Source organism: Astatotilapia calliptera, chromosome 20, assembly GCF_900246225.1.
Source record: "Astatotilapia calliptera chromosome 20, fAstCal1.2, whole genome shotgun sequence".
NCBI lineage: Eukaryota > Metazoa > Chordata > Actinopteri > Cichliformes > Cichlidae > Astatotilapia > Astatotilapia calliptera.
Genome location: NC_039321.1, coordinates 23,455,529 through 23,474,685, shown reverse-complemented (window position 1 = coordinate 23,474,685; position 19,157 = coordinate 23,455,529). Strand labels below are relative to the sequence as shown.

At 39.1% G+C, this 19,157-nt stretch overlaps 1 protein-coding gene and 1 long non-coding RNA gene across 2 annotated transcripts in view; one reads left to right on the top strand and one right to left on the bottom strand.

Moving 5' to 3' along the window:
* sema3b (sema domain, immunoglobulin domain (Ig), short basic domain, secreted, (semaphorin) 3B) overlaps positions 1–17,592 on the bottom strand; it is a 90,847-nt gene extending 73,255 nt beyond the window's left edge. The window contains exon 1 of the mRNA XM_026155271.1: positions 17,060–17,592. The gene's annotated coding sequence lies outside the window, so the exon portion shown is untranslated. The remainder of the gene's footprint in view (positions 1–17,059) is intronic.
* On the top strand, positions 6,950–9,512 carry LOC113013994 (uncharacterized). The gene is made up of 2 exons (XR_003270901.1): positions 6,950–7,021; positions 8,875–9,512. It is a non-coding gene; the product is annotated as an uncharacterized LOC113013994 (long non-coding RNA).
* Positions 17,593–19,157: the final 1,565 nt, after the last annotated feature.

Below are 19,157 nucleotides of genomic sequence, written 5' to 3'. Positions count from 1 at the left end.
AACTCAATATATTGTAAATTAAACACATTGCTCAAAGACAATCTCAACTTGCTATTGTTAGTTCATCTTGAACCAAGTCAACATTTTTAATTTTGCAGTTGCTGATGGGACAGATGCCTTTAACCCTGCACACAAGAAAGAGGTAGGATATGCCATCTTCTTTTGGTTCTTAAATGGACCAGTAAACCAGCTGTGCACTTAAACAGCTGTGATAGACATTGCACATGGTTAACGCTGACATACTCACTTTACATTATTATTTAAGGAGCAGTTTAGGGTTGTTTGAGTTCTCATCTACACCTTACACATTATACAGCTGTCAAGCCAATATTGCAATTAATAATCCATTAATATTGAAATTTCCACTATTCATTCAGTGTACATCGTGCTAGAATGACTCTAAGAATGATTGCTGAAAATATCACATGCACACATTATGTTTTTGCCGTTGAAAATAAACATTCTGGGATTGTTTGATGTGTAATATGTACAGTTCATTCAGCTTAAAGTAAAGGTTAGACTGCAGTGTGTTCAGACGGTTAAATTGGTAGAAGGATTTTAAGTAGGCAAACTCCTCCAGTTTGGACCTCAATATAAAAGGTAGTAAATTAGTTTATGCACTGCAGATACATATTCATGATTTCTGATGTGATAAATATTCTTAGTATTTGTTTTGATGATTGTTTCCATATATTTTATTTATGTCAATATATGTACATCTTGTAATGTGAGAGCTAAGTGGAATCAAATCAAATTGTGGCCTTGATTTTTATGTTTTTTCTTAATTTTAATAAAAAAAATTCCAAATGTCAGCCACATTAAAATGTTTGAGGACACCGTAAAAACAAATCATTCATTGTAATACAGTTGTTTATAATTAAATACAAGGTATGATTAGGCCTTGTCTTAGCAGTAAGGCTTCTTTTCGTACCTAGGCTTTTTGCTGTTTTTCATTCCCTCTTTGTTCTGTCTTTTGTCTCTCCACTACTATCTAATAAAGCAAAAAACAATAAAACAAGGGTTTTGATTTATTTCTTTGTTTGCAGGTTAAAAGTCGTGGCTTGCTTCGCCTCGAGAAACTCAGGAGACATCATAGTGTATGTGAGCAACGCTACGAGAGGGCACAAATTAAAAGGTTAAACGACCAGAGGGAGAGGACCTTGTTTCTACACCGTAGCCTCGATACGAAGGTTAGTTGTACTACTTCTTCTTTTGGATCCTCCTTTAAGGGGTCGCCACAGCGGATCATCTGCCTCCATCTCACTCTATCCCTAACATCCTGCTGTCACACGCTCTCTTGACTTGTTAGCACATCTCCTTTTCTGTCTTTTTCTTCGTCTTTGCCACCTCTCTCTTGGCTGTACTCCCAATGCTCATGTCTACTTCCTTAATCTCTCTGACTATCACACTTTTTCTTTGCTAACCTCTTCATTTGGACATTTTCCTTTCATCCTTTCTCTGTCTAGAGGATACCCCAAGCGCTTTCTTGGCCATTGCCCTCCCACTTCAGCTGTACTTTCCCAGTCATCTGGTAACTCTTCCATACTGCCCAGACTGCCATATATACCTACATTCTCCCCTGACACCACCTTACAGTCTCTTATGCACCTTCTGCGCACTTGTGTGCACCTATCTTCACTGTCATACATCACAATATGTTCCTCCCTCTTCTTGAAGTATGAGTTAACCACAGCCACTTCCATTCTTTTGGCAAAATCCACCAACATTTGTCCTTCTGCATTTCTATCCTTAACACAATACCTAGCCAACAACTCCTCATCACCTCTGTTTTCTTCAACTACATGTCCATTGAAATCTACTCCAATCACCAGTCTCTCATTCCTAGTAAAACTCTCTACCACTTCATCTCACTCAATCCAGAACTCCTCTTTCTTGTCTACCTGACTTCCAACCTATGGGACATACACACTGACAACATTCAACATGGCCTCTCTCTTCAGCTCTACCACACTATTCACATACTCTTCCTTCAGGATTACCCCTACTCCATTTCTCTTCCTATGAACACCCTGGTAGAACTGCTTGAATCCACCTCCACTGCTCCTGGCCTTGCTTCCCTTGCACCTGGTCTCCTGCACACACAATTAATCTACCTTCCTTCTTTCCATCATGACTGCCAGCTCTCTGATATGTGTACTTATTGATTTAGGTATATTACATCTTGCAGTAGTATAGCTTAGATGTGCTACACTGAGTCATACAGAAGATGATTTTCATATGCTATAGTATGATTTTATTGCTTCACTTGCTTAGGTTGAGAAAGGTGATCATAGCAGTGTATTGTGGTGACAGCTTGTCAGACTGCTGATAATAAAATCTGCAGTTAATAATGGTGCTTTATGTACAGTGCAGAAGCACAATGAGAAAGCAGTATTATGATAACTCAACATGCTAAACAGTGTAATACTCAGAAAGGTCTTTCCACCCTGCCGGAAAGTGTGAGCCTTTCACAATGACAAAAACAAACAAACCCTTGTTTAGAGTTTATATTTTGCTGGCCAAATCAAAACTGTGACCCATCTTATCTGAAATTGACAACAATTGTGATATTGCTAGAGCAACTGCTGCAAAAATGCATAAACACACATAATTACAAATCTGTGTTGTAGCAATAATTATTCTGTAATTTATATTTATGGTAAATGGCCTGTATTTGTATAGCGCTTTACTAGTCCCTAAGGACCCCAAAGCGCTTTACACAACCTGTAATCTGTAATTGTTATTTGTATCTTTTTCTGTTTACTTTTCAGATGGAACAGCAGTTGTCCAGTGACAGCGACAGTTCCATTATCATTAAACCCACTTCAGCTGATTCTGACGTGGATACAAGTGTACCTGAGCTCAGAAGGACAGACAGTGTTATTGTAAGTTTATTCGTACAACTCCACTACAGATCTCAGATTTTTGTGCACAGAGCACAAAGTGAATAGACGGTAACAGTCAAATTTAAAACTAAGTCTTGTGAAAAAATATAATTACAATAACTACCTCCTGTACAATCATGTCACCTTGGATTACGAGCACGCCTTGATAGAACGACTGTAAGCTTGAGACAAGGGGTTTCTCATTTATCAATATTGTCAGGGACACTGATGTTTAATGTCTTTTCTAGTGTCTGAAGTTCAGAGGTTTTAGTGCTTCAAGTTCACAAAGGTTTTCAAGGTGTTACAGTAATAACAGTTGCTTAAATTCAATTAGCATTGCATTTGCATAGGTAGTAATGTATGATTGCATTTAGTTAGCAATAAAAGATTTTAAGGAATAGCTTAAAGTACGTAATGACTTTTGTGATCAACTTTATATTCTGTATGTTCTCATAAAAGGTGATACCTGTTATTTTTAAGCCTACGTATATTTTATCTGTGACACATTTTAAGTCTCTTTTGTGTAGTGAGGCAACGGGATTCTTCATTGTGATAGGATCATTTGTATCATTATTTCTTGTAAGGTGGTTCCAAAATGCCCATTTTATTTATGCGCTATGAGTAAAATTTATTTCTTTGAATTTGATAAAAGGAGCTCAACAAATGACTGTCATGCTTTTGTCGCCTACTAATTAAGCATTTGTCAGTCTCATCCCCTGACAATCCTGAAATTCAATGCACTACTAAAATCTTCAGTTTACCTGGAATACAGTTGATACTTGAGTAGATACTATTCTACCTTACAAACATAAAAGATGTTCTTCAAAGGTAATTGATCCAGGTAAAAATTATATCATATATTTAAATAAAGAAAATCAATTTCTATAAACATTAGTGTATATATATACAAAAAGAAAACGAAGTTCAGCAATTTCCTAGAAACAGTGTTAGCTTAGAGATCACATTGTCCCAGATGTTTAAAACTAACCTAAGTGACTGTTAATGAGTTGACATCGCAGCTGTATTGACAGTCTTTGGGTAATGACAGCATATCCAGACAAAGCCACCCAGGGTTGTTTGGTAAATGTGATGCAGCAGAGGAAAGATTACTTAATATGACTAGTTCAAATTAAGTGGTGACATGTGTGGTACCATAAATGGTATTAATACAACTGTCAATACCAGTACAGCTGTTACAACGACTAATGTACTACCTCTGGTCTTGAAATGTAACTATTTTCTTTCTTTCTTTCTTTTTTTAGCTTACCAGACAAATGCTTGGATGCCCACCTATATCAAGTACGGACATCAGTGAGGAAGAATATGTTCCTCAAACTGCTGAAGAAAGTGACAGTTCTGCAGAAAGTCTCATACAACACAAAAGAAAGAAGAAAAAAGCACGGAAAACTACTTCAGGTAACTCTCAGGAAGATGTCCGACAACTGAAGAGAAGGTGTACCCGAACTCAATGCAATTCCTCAAATTCAAATGCTAAAGAATCCTCTTCACTTGATTCAGAAGACAGAAACACATCTGCTTCATTTGATGACACCAGAGAGTCCTCTTCACCTGATTGTTCTGATGTGACGGTTATGACACTGAAGAAGAAGAAACATGGTGGCAGATTGTACAACAAAAAGTTCTACTGCAAGTTTTGCTGTAAACCTTTCAGCAAGATGGCACGCCATTTGCAATCAAAACACAAAGATAAACCAGAAGTGGCAAAAGCAATGGCTTTCCCAGTAGGGTCTAAAGAGCGGAAAATACAGTTGAGTTTATTAAGAAATCAAGGAAACCGTGCCCACAATAATGAGGTGATTAAAAAAGGACAAGGAATGGTGATACCTCGTCAACAATCCAGTGTACCTGTGAAACCCAGTGATTACTTGCACTGTATTAATTGTCAGGGTTACTTCAAGAGAAGGTCACTATGGAGGCACATGCAGAGATGTCATCTCAGCAGGAAGGTCAAAGGTTTAAGGCCAGGAACATCTAGAGTCCAGGCTACGTGTAAATATGCAGAGCCAGTCCCAGACAGTGTCAATGCACAATTTTGGAAATTGGTACAAGTCATGCATGATGATGAGATAACAAATGTTGTCCGCAAAGAGAGTTGCATACTGAAATTTGGGGAGCATCTTTTCAATAAGCATGGACATGATGTCACTAAACACGACTATATCAGACAGAAGATGCGTGAGACAGGGCGACTGGTGCTCCAAGGACAGAAAAATGGCAAGTTGAAAATGGTGTCTGATTTCTTTGTACCAGGTAATTTCCCTCATGTTATTGCAGCAGTGAAAAATGTTGCTGGCTTGAATGAGGAAACAAACACATACAAAACACCATCTTTGGCACTGAAGTTAGGCCACAATCTCAAGAAAATAGCAGATGTTCTAGAATGTGAAGCAATGATCGCTGGTGATGAGAATACTATTCGCAATGTAAAGGTGTTCAAGCAAATCTGTGACACTAAATGGAGTGAGTGCATATCATCTAAGGCTCTCCGAAATCTGACTGAGGCAAAATGGAATACTCCACAACTTCTTCCCTTTACTGAAGATGTGAAGAAGATGCACCAGTATCTCAACATACAACGGACGGAGTGTCATACGAAGCTCAAAGAAGAACCAAATAAGAAGCACTGGGCAGAACTTGCAAAAATCACATTGTGTGAAGTGATTATCTTCAACCGTAGAAGAGAAGGAGAAGTTTCCAAAATGACTCTTAATGCTTTCACATTGAGAGACACTTCATTGACTCATCCAGATGTTGAATTGGCTTTAACTGACCTGGAAAAGAAGCTTTGTAGGCACTTCCAACGAATAGAGATAAAAGGCAAACGTGGAAGAAAAGTCCCCATACTCCTCACACCTGATATGATGACATCAATGGATTTGCTCGTTGACACTCGCCGAAATTGTGAAGTATTAGATGAAAATCCTTTCATGTTTGCGAGAACGAAAGCACTTACTCACATCAGAGGGTCAGATGTTGTTCGACAGATCGCGCAGAGCTGTGGAGCAAAACAACCAGAAGCATTGTCCTCTACTAAATTAAGGAAGCACATGGCCACCATGTCCAAGATCCTTAACTTAAAAGACAATGAAATGGATAATCTGGCAGACTTCCTTGGCCATGATATTCGAGTGCATCGCGAATATTACAGACTGCCTGAAGGGACGTTACAGCTGGCCAAGATAAGCAAAGTCCTTATGGCCATGGAACGAGGACAGCTGTCAGATTTCAAAGGAAGAAATCTTGACGAAATAAACATTGATCCACAAGGTAAGAAATGTGTTAATAAATTGTGTATTTAAAATCGGAAGTATTTCAAAAATCATGCAGTATTATGCAGATGGCGCATGAGGGATGAGAGCTCCCATTGGTGTAGAGTAGCTAAGACTGTGCGTCCGTAAGCACGGTGGATGATAAGTTCTGTTCTTCCACACTGTCTACAAATGTTTTATTACTCATGAAAGGAGCTTCTTTCTGAGGAAAATTGGTAGGAGGCCTCAAATAGGAGACTGAAAAGGGCTCATTTGTAAAAAGCCTTTTCAGGTCACGTGTGAAATGAAACCCACCTGGTGGATACATTTGTGTTCTACCAACTTTATGCAGACTGAAGAAACTCTCTGGCAGAGTAATAAAACACTTTAACCTAAGAAGAAGTCCAATTGATGCAGTTTCTAGAAAACTGACGACCTTCAGACAAATACGTATACATGTATACAGAGCTTTAACTACTGCTATCCTCCTCTCCCTAACACCTATTGTGTGATACTTTGTAACATTGCTTAGGAGCAGTCTTAATGTTTTTTTTCCCAAATGGTTGCTGTGTTTCCCAGAGAATGTAGCTGTTGACAGTGATGCATCAAACAGTGAAGATGAGGATAACACGAGTGTGACAGATGCTGCGTCATCTGCTGCGTCATCTGCTGCGTCATCTGCTGCGTCATCTGCTGCGTCATCTGCTGCGTCATCTGCTGCGTCATCTGCTGCGTCATCTGCTGCGTCATCTGCTGCGTCATCTGCTGCGTCATCTGCTGCGTCACCTGCTGCGTCACCTGCTGCGTCACCTGCTGCGTCACCTGCTGCGTCACCTGCTGCGTCACTCTTATCGACAAAATCTTCAGGTATGTTGCTAACTTGGGGATTACTCTGCTGTTGCTAAAGTATTACCATTAACATAAGGGCTATTACAGGTTAAGAACAAGAAAAAGATACCAGATGTAGGTTGCAGTCATATCATGGATTCACGCTATAACTTGTCAGTCTCTGTCACAAATGCAGCTGTGGAGGTAATGTCAGAGGTGAAGCTTTTATCACCTCCTTTAAAAAATGTAAGTAGTTAAAAAAATGTGAGTTCTACTTTAGATATACAAAGAACTTTAATATCTCTGGTCCCTTATGTAGATAATGAGATGTATAGCAGAATTATGTCACTGAACCGCTGGCTGGCCAGGAATTGAAGGAAGCTGGGATTTCAGTTTGTGGATAACTGGGCTTTTTTCTGGGGCCGCCCTGACCTGCTGAAAGCGGACGGTCTGCATCCTACTGGAAAAGCTGCTGCTATTTTATCCAGTAACATAGACAGCGGCTTATAGCAGGTTTGACATTAGGCAATTAGCATTCGGCAGGTCACAGGTGATTAGAGAGCCTGCTAGGTTTATTGGTAGTTTACTGCTGGAGTCTATTAGCTTAGCTAACATGTCCTGTCAGGGAAATCTTTAAAGTATAGTAAGACTGCAAGAGTAACCAGACCTATAACACTGAGATTGTCTGCCACACAAACTGTGAGTCTTGTGTAGCCTGGAAAGTTTAAGGCCATAGTTTATTACAATTTAAGTTGAACTTGATTAGCACTTCAAAAGAGCAGTGAGCGAGATCAGTATATCTGAAAATACAGTTGTGGTGTTTGTGCAGCAGCCTCTCTCGTGTTCTTTTTGGCTAAAGGCAGAGTTCAGCTCCCCCACACAGTACTCTTTCTGTTGAATGCATTATAGATTAAAATATACACCTCAACCAACAGTCAGTACTTTTAATTGATAAAAGACATGTATACATAAATAAATACATAATGGTAATAATACATACATAAATACTAAGAAAATATTAATTAGATAAACACGCAGGAGAAGTTAAAAACAGTACATTTCAAATTGTAGGTAAATCTCTAAGTGGATGTTTTGGTGTTACTGACACTGTGTAACCGATTTAAGTTGGTTTTCATCAAAATAATAACACTTGTCTCAATGTTTTGGTATATAGTCTCCTGTAACATCTAAAAGAAGGTAGAGGTTGCAACAGATTGTGTCCACATTGTGATGGGTCTGTAATGCTATTTCCGAACTCTGAAGATATAGGTCCTGTGATTCTCTCTGCAGTCCTGACTGTTCTTTGTAACCTTGTTTAGTTCACTTTTGTGGCTGATTCACACCGGTGATGTCAGAACAGAACACATTATTGCAGTGTAGAACTGGATGACCAGCCCTTGTCCCATTAGTAATAGAAGATGTTGTGTTTTATCTTTAGTGTTTTAGTGTGTTTTCACACAGTCACAACACCCAGAGTGCTTCATTTACAGCAACTATGTTCATAGTTAATCTGCCAGTCGTGTTCTTTAAGTAAACTAGTAAGTAATTAAAATGTGAGTACCAAACTCAGTTTTGCTCCCGCTTTATTTTTAAACACGCATACTTGTATGCGCCCTATAATCAGGTGCGCCTTATGTGTGTGTTAAATACAATAATGGCACACATAACTGAGACTGCGCCTTTTAGTACGGTGCGTCTTATGGTCGTGAAAATACGGTACTTATACTTGAGGAATACCAACAAGTACAAAGTATAGTCCAAATGTACCTATAGCTTTTGATATACTTGTCGACATACTCCAAATATCACATCTGGTCATAAGGGGAGTCATGTGATTACACACCAACTTGTTCTTCTTTTTGAATAACACAGTTACTGTCTACTTTATTCAGGGGCATCACAAACCACAAGAAGGAAGTGGACTGAAGCAGAAATAAAGGCTGTGGAGAAGACTCTAATGGAGTACATCAGCTCTGGAAAGGTTCCTGGGAAGGCAGAGTGTCTCAATTGTATTGAGAGTTCACCATTAGCATTGAAAGAGAGACGTTGGGAGGGAGTTAAGTTTTACGTGAAAAACCGAATTGATGCTTTAAAGCGAGAGTCAGTGAAAAGAAGGTAAGAAGCTAATGTCAAACAAATGGAATATAAACAGCTTCAGTTACTGTTAAAATTTTCTCATGTTTAGAGAAAAAAAAAGATTGCTCATTTCTACCAGGCAATTGTTACAGTGCTGGGTTGGGGACCCAGTGTTCTTTGTTATTATTTACTTTGAAGTTCTGTGCCTCATGTGGATGTGTTTTGCTTTGCCCTCGTCTTTGTGATTTGTATCAGCTGTGTTCCTCGTGTGTTCTGACGCTCCTTGTGTGTTCTGACGCTCCTTGTTATTCCCCTGTGTATTTATGTCGGCGTCTCCCTCAGTTCCGTGTCGCATCGTACCCTCACCTTGCTGTGTTTCCGCCCGTGTTTCCTCAGTTTGTATTCTCAGTTTAAGTTAGTTTGTGTCCAGCAATAAAGCTGCTTTTTCAGCTCACTTTCGTCTCCGTGAGTCTGCATTTTGGGTCCACCATTTCCTGCCCGTCTACACACAGCCATGACAGCAATGATACATTAGTATTGAAAAGATTGTTTTCTTTGCTGTTCAGGTTAACTTTGAGCAGGGAGAGTTCTTTTTTTATACTGTGTGTATATATAAAAGAAAAGTTGGAAAGCTATGCTCTTTAGTTGAAACATTTTTTTTATTGAAAGCAGAGGCCAGTGCACAAATTGTCCAGTGAACAAATACAAGGGGTAATGACAAAATAACAAAAACAATATAAAACTCAATAAATGAAAATTGTAGCAGAAACCATTCTCTGAAATCCAACCAGCACTTGAAAGCTTTTTCATTATACCAGCTTTGATTACTCTGGGTTGTAAATTCCTATATATACACCCTCTAACTGTAAACGTGCAACAGTGTCACCTGGTGGTGGTTTGTGAAAAGACATAAAAGCTGTGTCCCCACCAGGTAGAAAAACCTGACAAAAATTGGATTTTTTAAATTTAACAAATTGCGGTACCAAAATAGATGTTTGATCCCTAAAAAAATTAAGAGTTCAAATTATGCCTTAATAATACCTCTATTACGTTTAGAAATGTTGTGTCCCCACGCGTAACCTCCTAGATGGAAGTCCCCACGTGACTGGAAAAACGTGTATGTGTGTGTGTGTGTGTGTGTGTTTTTCATGAGTTTACTAAATGAGATGCCAGACGGTTCCTGCGTGTGGTATCATCACCAGTGGCAGCAGAGTGTGGCAGGTAGTTGAGTGACAGGTTAAAGAGGAAAGGGGAAGGAGAGAAGAGGCTGTACTGCTCACGCTCAGTCTTGTGTCACAAGGCACGCCTGCATCTCCTTCCCTTATCTGACAGGCACACTGCAGAACAGCAAAATCCTCTGCATAAGCCCCTCGAGCACTCCACTGGGACACTCCAACGTGTATGTGTATGGAGAGAGAAAGAGTTCCTGAAACTGTAAGGTGTGTGTGTGTGTGTGTGTGTGTGTGTGTGTGTGTGTGTGTGTGTGTGTGATAATGCATGTGTGACAGGGACGGTGAGAAACTCGTTATTTTCCTGTCTTCCTGTGTAAAGCTGACTAATTCCACCTCACCTTCCAAATTGCATGACTGCTCAAGGTGACAGGACAGGACAGGACTGGAGACCCACACACTCTCTCACATGCATGCGTACACACAGCTACACAAATCAAGAGAGCAATTACAGGTTAGTCTGGCAAACAAGAAGCTCTTCTGCAACACTGATAGATGGGCTGGAGCATGTGGTGAAAAAGAAGAAATTAGGAGGGACAGCAAGTATTTGTGTGTGTGTGTATTTTTGCGTACAGGAAGGGGAATCAGAGGATAAGGCCATAAAAGAAGGAAAGGTAACTCTGGAAGAAGGTTTAGAGGGAATGATGTTGGGTTTTAGAATACATTACAAGCTTATATTGTTCAGTTAAAATGTTGTATATTCAGTGTTTGAGGCAGACTGGATCAGATGGTGTTCGACTAATGCAGGTTTTCTCCTGCGCTCATTGACAAAATGGTGCAATGACTGATACTCAACTATTTGACTAGTATAAAATGTAATTCTGTAATTCGGAGTCCATTACTCTGCAGAACTAAGTACAACAATCTGACAGAGGAAAGCAGTACAGCATATTAAACCATTAACCCAGTGGAATCTAAATGAAAAATATGTTACTCAATCAACCTACGGACACATTTTTAACAAATCGATTGCACCGAAGAGCTTTAATTCTTTGATTTTTAACTTCTTAGTCCTTATAACTGTCAATAGAAAAACATATGGCTGGATCATACATCATTTTGTCTTCAGCCGTCTACTGATTGTGAGTTGACCGTGCTGTCCCCAGTCTAACCTTTACTTTAGGCCATCGGGGTGTATAAGTGAGCTCCTTTTATCTGATGACATAGAGCCACGGCCCCATTAACCACCCTGTATCTGCAACATCTGTGCACACAAGCAAACCTAATTAACTCCACTCTGATCTTAATTAACCTTATTTAGACTTACTTTACTTTTCTAAGTCGATCCTTTCATATTGGCGCCACCGTTTTTTTTTCTCCTTTAGCTTATAGTTGTTAAACAAATGCTGTGTGTTGAGTGTTTGTGCACAATGTCTTATCTTTTAGGATCACGCCACCTTGAAAGGCTGAGCTTCATTCAAGAAAATCAGGTACCTACATGCTTTATCTACCTTTTTAACAAAGTGATGAATTAGGGAAACTATCCTCGCTGACCTCAAGCTCAACCCATTTGTTATCCAGCCATCCGTTAAGGTCTAGGCTAGCCACACATATCAAATGACACCCTTAAAACACGAGTTTGATCATTTTCCACAATTTCCATATTTTTTTGCAAATCTCTTGTCTATGTGTTATAACGCACATATTTCATTTGACGCACATATGACTGGGTAAACTGTGATATTAAACTTTAACGACATTTGCAGCCGACAATAAGTCGTGTACATAGGCATTCATACTCTCATAATTGTAGCACTAATCCATTTCTAAAGCACACTATGTAATATTATATGGTTTACCATATACTTGAAGGACTCTAACTAACTTGCAGCATACTACAACGGCTGTTTCCGTTAAAGGAGATTTTGAGCTCTTTCCTCAGCAGTGTTGTAAGTCGCAGACTAAATGTTTGCTGATGTAGAAGAAAAGAGCAATTTTCAGACGTGTGAGAAGATCAGGAGACAGCGTAACACTTAGAATCAATTTTTGTAATATGCTCATTTTCACAAATGCATCACAGACACACATTGATATGCACACAAAAAAGGACACACAAATTTCCACATATTGTACATGTCCATATTTGCTAACAGCAAATTGAATTAAGAGCTAAACACAGACTTTCTCTTTCCCACTTTGTCACACACATGCACAGATTACACCCTTCATTAGCTGCTGCATTCAGATTAAGGGCTAGTATCATGTTTAATTAGAAGGTTTGAAAAAGAAAACATAAAATAAATAATAAAAGGAAAAGCTGATAAAAGTTTGATGCTAACAGCCTTTTGCTTTTTATTTGAATGGGACAACAACCTCTTCTCCTGCCTGTCCCCTCTGGCTATATGGGGAAAAAGTCAATATTTCAAGAGAGCAGAGGCACTCATTGAATATTTCAAACAAAGACATCGCTGCCTGGCCTCTCTGTCTTTCTTACACACCTAGACTCATCAGGTCTGTCCAGTTTTCTTCTTACTTCATACACATTAAGAGAACACGTGATAGAATAACAGGATCTATGAAAGCAATGGCCTACACAGACATATCCTATAGGTATTGTAACTTATCTTAATCCTTATATTTTTGCTTTATACATTTATTACCTACTTTCCGCTGACCTGGTAGATATTTCCAGCTTAGCACAAGGTTAAGAGCAAGGTTAATGTGTTTTTCTGTTCAGCAAGGGTTGAGATAGGGGTTAATGGGTTTTAAGGTGTGGCAATTGATCAGTGTATAACCACCTTAACCATCAGTTACCTTGGTAGTTGATTCATCAGCAGACAATCAGCAAACCCACCTTGAACTCTAGGTTAAATACATTTTGTGCACTCTGATGTTAAATCATTATTAGTTTATTATTATGATTATTATTATTGCGTTTTTTCCATAAGATTTTCCAAGCTTTTATCTCTATTAGTATATCTGTTTTTAGTCTGTAAGTTTTCTGTATACAGTTTACAGTCAGCCTAAGTGAAAGAGTCTAAATTGCACAGATTTAAATCTACTCTGTGCAAACAGAGAGGACGTTTGAGAACTACATTTTCCAGCAGGACATTCAATTTGTGAGCAGAGACGGCGTTTCAGAGGTTCTTCACTGAGTCTGCCTCTGTCTGTCTTAGTCAGACAAATGTTTCATCAGATTCAGCTAACAGCTTAATAACCAATCACAGTCTTTAACAAATTCAATACAGAACCAGTTTCCTTTGTTTTGAATGGAAAGCTCTTTTGTCCAACACTTTATTAAGATTTTGTCAACTATGGAAATGTTTCTGCTCAATATCAAGACAAGCCACCAAAGCAAAGCGTAACTGCCTTTGGACTTCAACAAGCTATTTTTGCACTCCAATAATGTCTTTGAACACACAATGGATACTGTGGAAGCGGATCCATAATTTTCTAAGCTGAATTGGACTTGGCCGTTCATTGTGATGACTCAAACACTCCTTTTCTTCTTTTTTTTCTTTTGGTTGACATGATGTTTGAATAAGAAGACAGGCAGCATGCATGTACTTAGTTTTTCAAGCTTTTGTATTCAGTCTGGTTGGATCTTTACTGTTTAAAACATTTCTTTTCTAACAGGAGAACACACAATATTTAAGCATATCTGACACTGGATGATCACTTAAACAACCCTGTAGGCATGCACAGTGTACTTACTTACTTAACTCACCACAACACTGGACCTATATTACACACTGGTAAACCACAAACACTAGACTGCTGTATGTTCCTTAAAGTGAAAGGCCTAGTCACAAAAGTATCACTCCATATCTGTTTTCACCATAGTATATGTTATCACACTGATAAACAAATAACTGAGTGCAAATCAGAGATATATGACTAATGCATTGAGTGACTGGTTTTCAACCATTGCCCAAATGGACAGTTTTTGTCCATCATAAACATAAATATTTCAGTACTTCGGCAAATTCTTCTCCCATGCCTGAATTACCAACAATGCAACCTGATCGGTTTATTTAGAGAGTTTAGTATATTAAGAAAGGGATACCTCAGGCAGAGACGAGAAGGAGGCTTGAAATGTCTGGGACCCTCACTTCCCTCAATAAACAACACATCCCAAAACAATTCACTGTTGTACCTATCATCCTCAACCACAATGAACACTTAGTTGTGACCTCGATTTGCAGTCCCCAGTGGGCATTTGTGGTATTGCGACAAAAAGTTTCTGTAAAGCATTTTCCCTTTAGACTACCAGTATGCAGAAGACATATGCAAAACTTTACCCCAGCTGCAAACAACATAATTTATTTAAATCCATAGAGGTTTCATATTTTCACACCTTCCCAGAGTCGATCATGTGAACAACATTGGCGGCTCAGCACACCAACATTAACGCGCACCAAACTGCATAATGCACATATGCAAGCAAACATGGAAGTGATAAAACTTTTTTTTGGCTCACGCATTAGGCAAGCGCTTTTACGTAAGCGAGTGGGTGCTATCTTTGAGTTCAATGTCCACTTCCCATAAGAGAGAAAAGGGGGCTTTATACTCTTTTCCTTCATGGAAGCAAAGACGGCTAAACAGGTTCTCTGTCATAAAACATCTTTTTTACTCAACCTGCATCAACTCGAGGCCTCTGTTTAAACAAGACGCACTTGTTGGCTAAGCTATAACTAAACTACTGCTTATCGACTTAGACATCACAAAAACACAAGAACAATGTGTGTACAAGTTCAAAAATGATTACTTAGCTCTTAGTTGGACGAAGACTGAAAAGGTAAATTAAGGTGTAATGTGTAGACTTAATGGTATGGTAATGAAAGGGTTAGTATGCAGGTAAAAGATGAGGGGGGGAGGGCTTATAAAGACCCGTGACACCACGGATTATAAGACTGAATAGGTAAAATGACAGACAAAATGCACACCTGTGAGCTTGAAAACACGCATACACCCGCTCACACGCAAAATACCAAGGATACTGAGTGAGAAAGAATACTAAAAAGTAGGCCTCTGAGGTTACATAAAACAAGCTTTATGAAGGCAGATGAATACACTGTAAAAAAAAATTGCAATATAAAAGTAGTTTACTGTGTATTTTACAGTTTTGTACTGAGAATATCATTAAGTTCACATAAATAGACTGTGATTTTACATGTCAAATGTAAAATAACATAAAATCAATGTAAATGTAATAAAACATAATTTTCTTGTTTTTTAAATGTCTGTACATATGCATATTTATATTGTTAAAATACATTCACAAATGCATCATAATTTCACAAATATTTGTCCGTTATTTGAAAGATTGAACTGTTAAATTCAAATGAAATGCTATGGAAAAATATATAAAATGATTCTTAGAAACTTTGTTTACATCAAATAATTATTATTATTAATGTTATTTAGGGCGATCGTGGATCAAGAGTTGGCAGTTCGCCTTGTAATCAGAAGGTTGTCGGTTCGAGCCCCGGCTCGGACACTCTCGGTCGTTGTGTCCTTGGGCAAGACACTTCACCTACTGGTGATGGCCAGAGGGGAATTATAAAGTGGAATTGTAAAGCGCTTTGAGGGTTTCAAAAATTGCTATATGAATGCAATCCATTAATATTTAAACCAACTGTTAACTGTATATTTCTGTACATTTAAATATTATTATTCATATTACCGCATTCATTGACCTTGTTTATAGGTAATTTCATTGTTTAATCCCATTAAATTGTTCCTAATTTAATGTTTAAAAGCACTTGAAAAAGGCAAAATCCTATGTAGGGCAACAAACTGTATTGTCATTACTGAATATAACCGTATTTTCATGAGAAAGTTATTTTCTGGTATTTTCTGGTATTATTTTGGCGCCCCAGCTGCCGGAATATCACTGTTTTTTTAGGATTTTTTTTTTTACGGTGTAGTTAAAAAGACAAAGATAAAGAAAGAAGAGAGAGGTGGAAGAAAGTAGAAAACTGCAAAAAACCCAAAAAAGGTAGAAGTCAATGAGATTAGAGGACAAAAGCAGAAGAGTATGGTGGGATGAAGGTCAGAGGGGACAGCAGGTGTAAAAGCACCAATGGCAGCAGTGATTTCCAGTCACTATTATTCCACCACAAAGCTTTAAACTTTGCACAAAGGCCTTATCAGACCTTATCATGTTCTCAATTTGAAACAGAAACTTCAATGTTACTGATGAGTGCTGCCAGATTTCCTGCAAAAGCAATAATAATTCAGTCGAAATCCCCCACTTCCACTGATGGACCGTCAGGAAATAAAACATCCAAAACACACAGACAGTCCCACATGCGTGAAAACTCTTTTCCTCTCCTGATTCCTGCTCAGATGAATCGCCCACTGATCAAATCCAATTAAAGACATGCCCAAAAAAGCCTTCTCACTTCCTCTGAAAACAATATGTCCAAACATACACACGCACACGCACACACGCACCATCAAGCAGCATTATTGTGTTACTCATGGAACTCACCCTAATGATTAACACAGATATGAAATCACAAATACAGCAGAGTGGCCACGCATTCAGATCTGTTCCAGTACAAACACCTACACAGGGCATTCCCCAGCTTCAGTACTTAACAGTAGTTTAAAGTATCTTTTAGCTATTACTTATTAATTCATTTTTAAAAATGAATAAAAAATAGCAGTACAATAAAAACAATAATCCCACCTATATCAGATTATCATTAAATCAGAGTCTCTAGAGTAAATACTTTACTTGTAGTCATATAAACAGTGACTCTGTCTAAAGGACAAAGGGAGATGCTTCAGTTTCAGGGATTGTGCCATTTCATGAAAACCTCACCTTCATCAGCAGCTTCCTCTGGCTGTGTCCCGTTTCAGTCCTCAGTCCCTCCGAGCCACGTTCCCCTTGGCAGGTGCCATCATGGTCAGATAGTCCACAGGAAATAGCTAATTTTAAATTTTTGTTGCTGTCAGCCTTTCCTTTTTTCCTCCCTTTCTCAGTCTTGTTTCGATTTGTATCACCTCGAGAAAAGCAGCACGTGTGTGTGATAGTGTGTGTGTGTGAGCTCACAACTCCAAAGGTCCTGGAATTCCTGAGTCCTGCGCTATAGAGCGTGCGTGGCTGAGCTCCCTCTCCGTCTTTCTCTCCCTGCACTCTTTTTCTTTTTTCCTTTTCCCCGTCCGGGCAGAGAGGAGGGGAAGACAGTCAGGGGGTGGGACAGAAGACAGAAGCTGCTTTCAGCCAACTCTTTCGCTGTCTGTTCCTCTATCCCCTGCTTTCCCTTCCTCTGTTGTGTGTCTCTTTTATTTCGCCTAACTTTTGCACTCTGTCTTTTGGCGTGTTCTCTGTGACAGATACTCTTTCATTGCTCAGCAAGGCGTGAAAGCAAAGCTCTCCCTGTCACACTCACACCCTCCTCTTTCTTCTAATGCCACTCCCTCTTCCACAGTCCAGAGGTAAAGTCGCCCTTGCTCTGTCAACGAGCCACAGTGTCTTTTTCTCACCGTTGTTATCCTGCACACCTTATCCTCAAAGGTTGAGCCGGATCTTTGTGTTTGTGCGTCTAAGTGATCCTGCAAAGTTTTTGCCTGATGTAGTAGTGATAAGGATGAGGGCGAGAGGAGATAGGGGTGCACTTAAAACTTGGATTTCATTTTGGTTTGAAGTTCCCTCACGGGGGTCACACAATCTTAAACATCTCACCCATGAGTGCACTGCTCTTTTGCGAATTTGTTGCTCTTGGTCAAAGCTTTTCAATTCAACAGTGACACCTTAATAATCAAATCCTCAATCCTTGTTATGTTGTGGCTCATGTCATGATTTCAGATGATGAGATTAAATTAAAATAAACCCAAATATGCTCTCTCAGAAGGCTTTTAAAAATATTTGGTGAAATTCTGGTAATAACGAGCCCAGGCTCATTTTAAATCTCAACACGATTGTGCAAATCAGCCACCGCCATCACTTAAACCCTTGGGAATTTTTCGTTATCTCCAGTCCTCGCTGTCTAACACTTATGGAAGATGCACACGTCGGTGTTGTCTAATCGCTAAATTGTTAGTGGAAAGAATCTCAGGGGCACAATGATAAATATAGAGGAGGAAGAGAAACTAAGTAATACTCTTTTTTTTGTTAACCATTGAGTCTACACTTAAAGTTAATGATGTACTTATACAACAACCGCACTCCTCACTAAAGCCCTGTTTTAATATTTATATCAAGGTAAAAACCAAAGAGGAAAGAGAAAGGGAAAACATCCTGAGTGGAAACCTACATCTCATGGGACATACTGACAAAAAAACATGGACTAATTCACTGTATTTATAATCAGGCTCCAGACAGTTGGATGCAGCATGGTATCAGTGTGTGTGTGTGTGTGTGTGTGTGTGTGTGTGTGTGTGTGTGTGTGTGTGTGTGTGTGTGTGTGTGTGTGTGTGTGTGTGTGTGTGTCTGTCTACGTCTGTATTAGTTATGTAGACACTGGCAATATGGGCATTCCCACTTACACCTGGAGACACAAGCCCACACATAAAGTATGCACACAAATACACACTCTCATTAACACACATACACAAACACCTGCTGATGGTACATTCATCTACGCACAACTGCATGCAAACAACCTCACACAACACACACACAAACACGCTGTGCAGTCTGTCTGGCGTCTAGCTGGCACCATTCGGACAGCCATCTCTAGAGGCTGCTTACATAGCCAATCACAACTGCCAGTCAGCAGCTTTCATTATCACACACATGTAATACACACATGGCAGGTCCTTAGAGAGTCCACACTGGGGGAACAAGTGTGTATACACATGTTTTTGTGGGTACTCAAATGCAAATCTGCAAATCAGTTTGTCGAATAAAACGAAACAAATTAGACAACAAAACACAACCGAGTGTGATGTGATAATGAGGCAATGCAATCACAGAA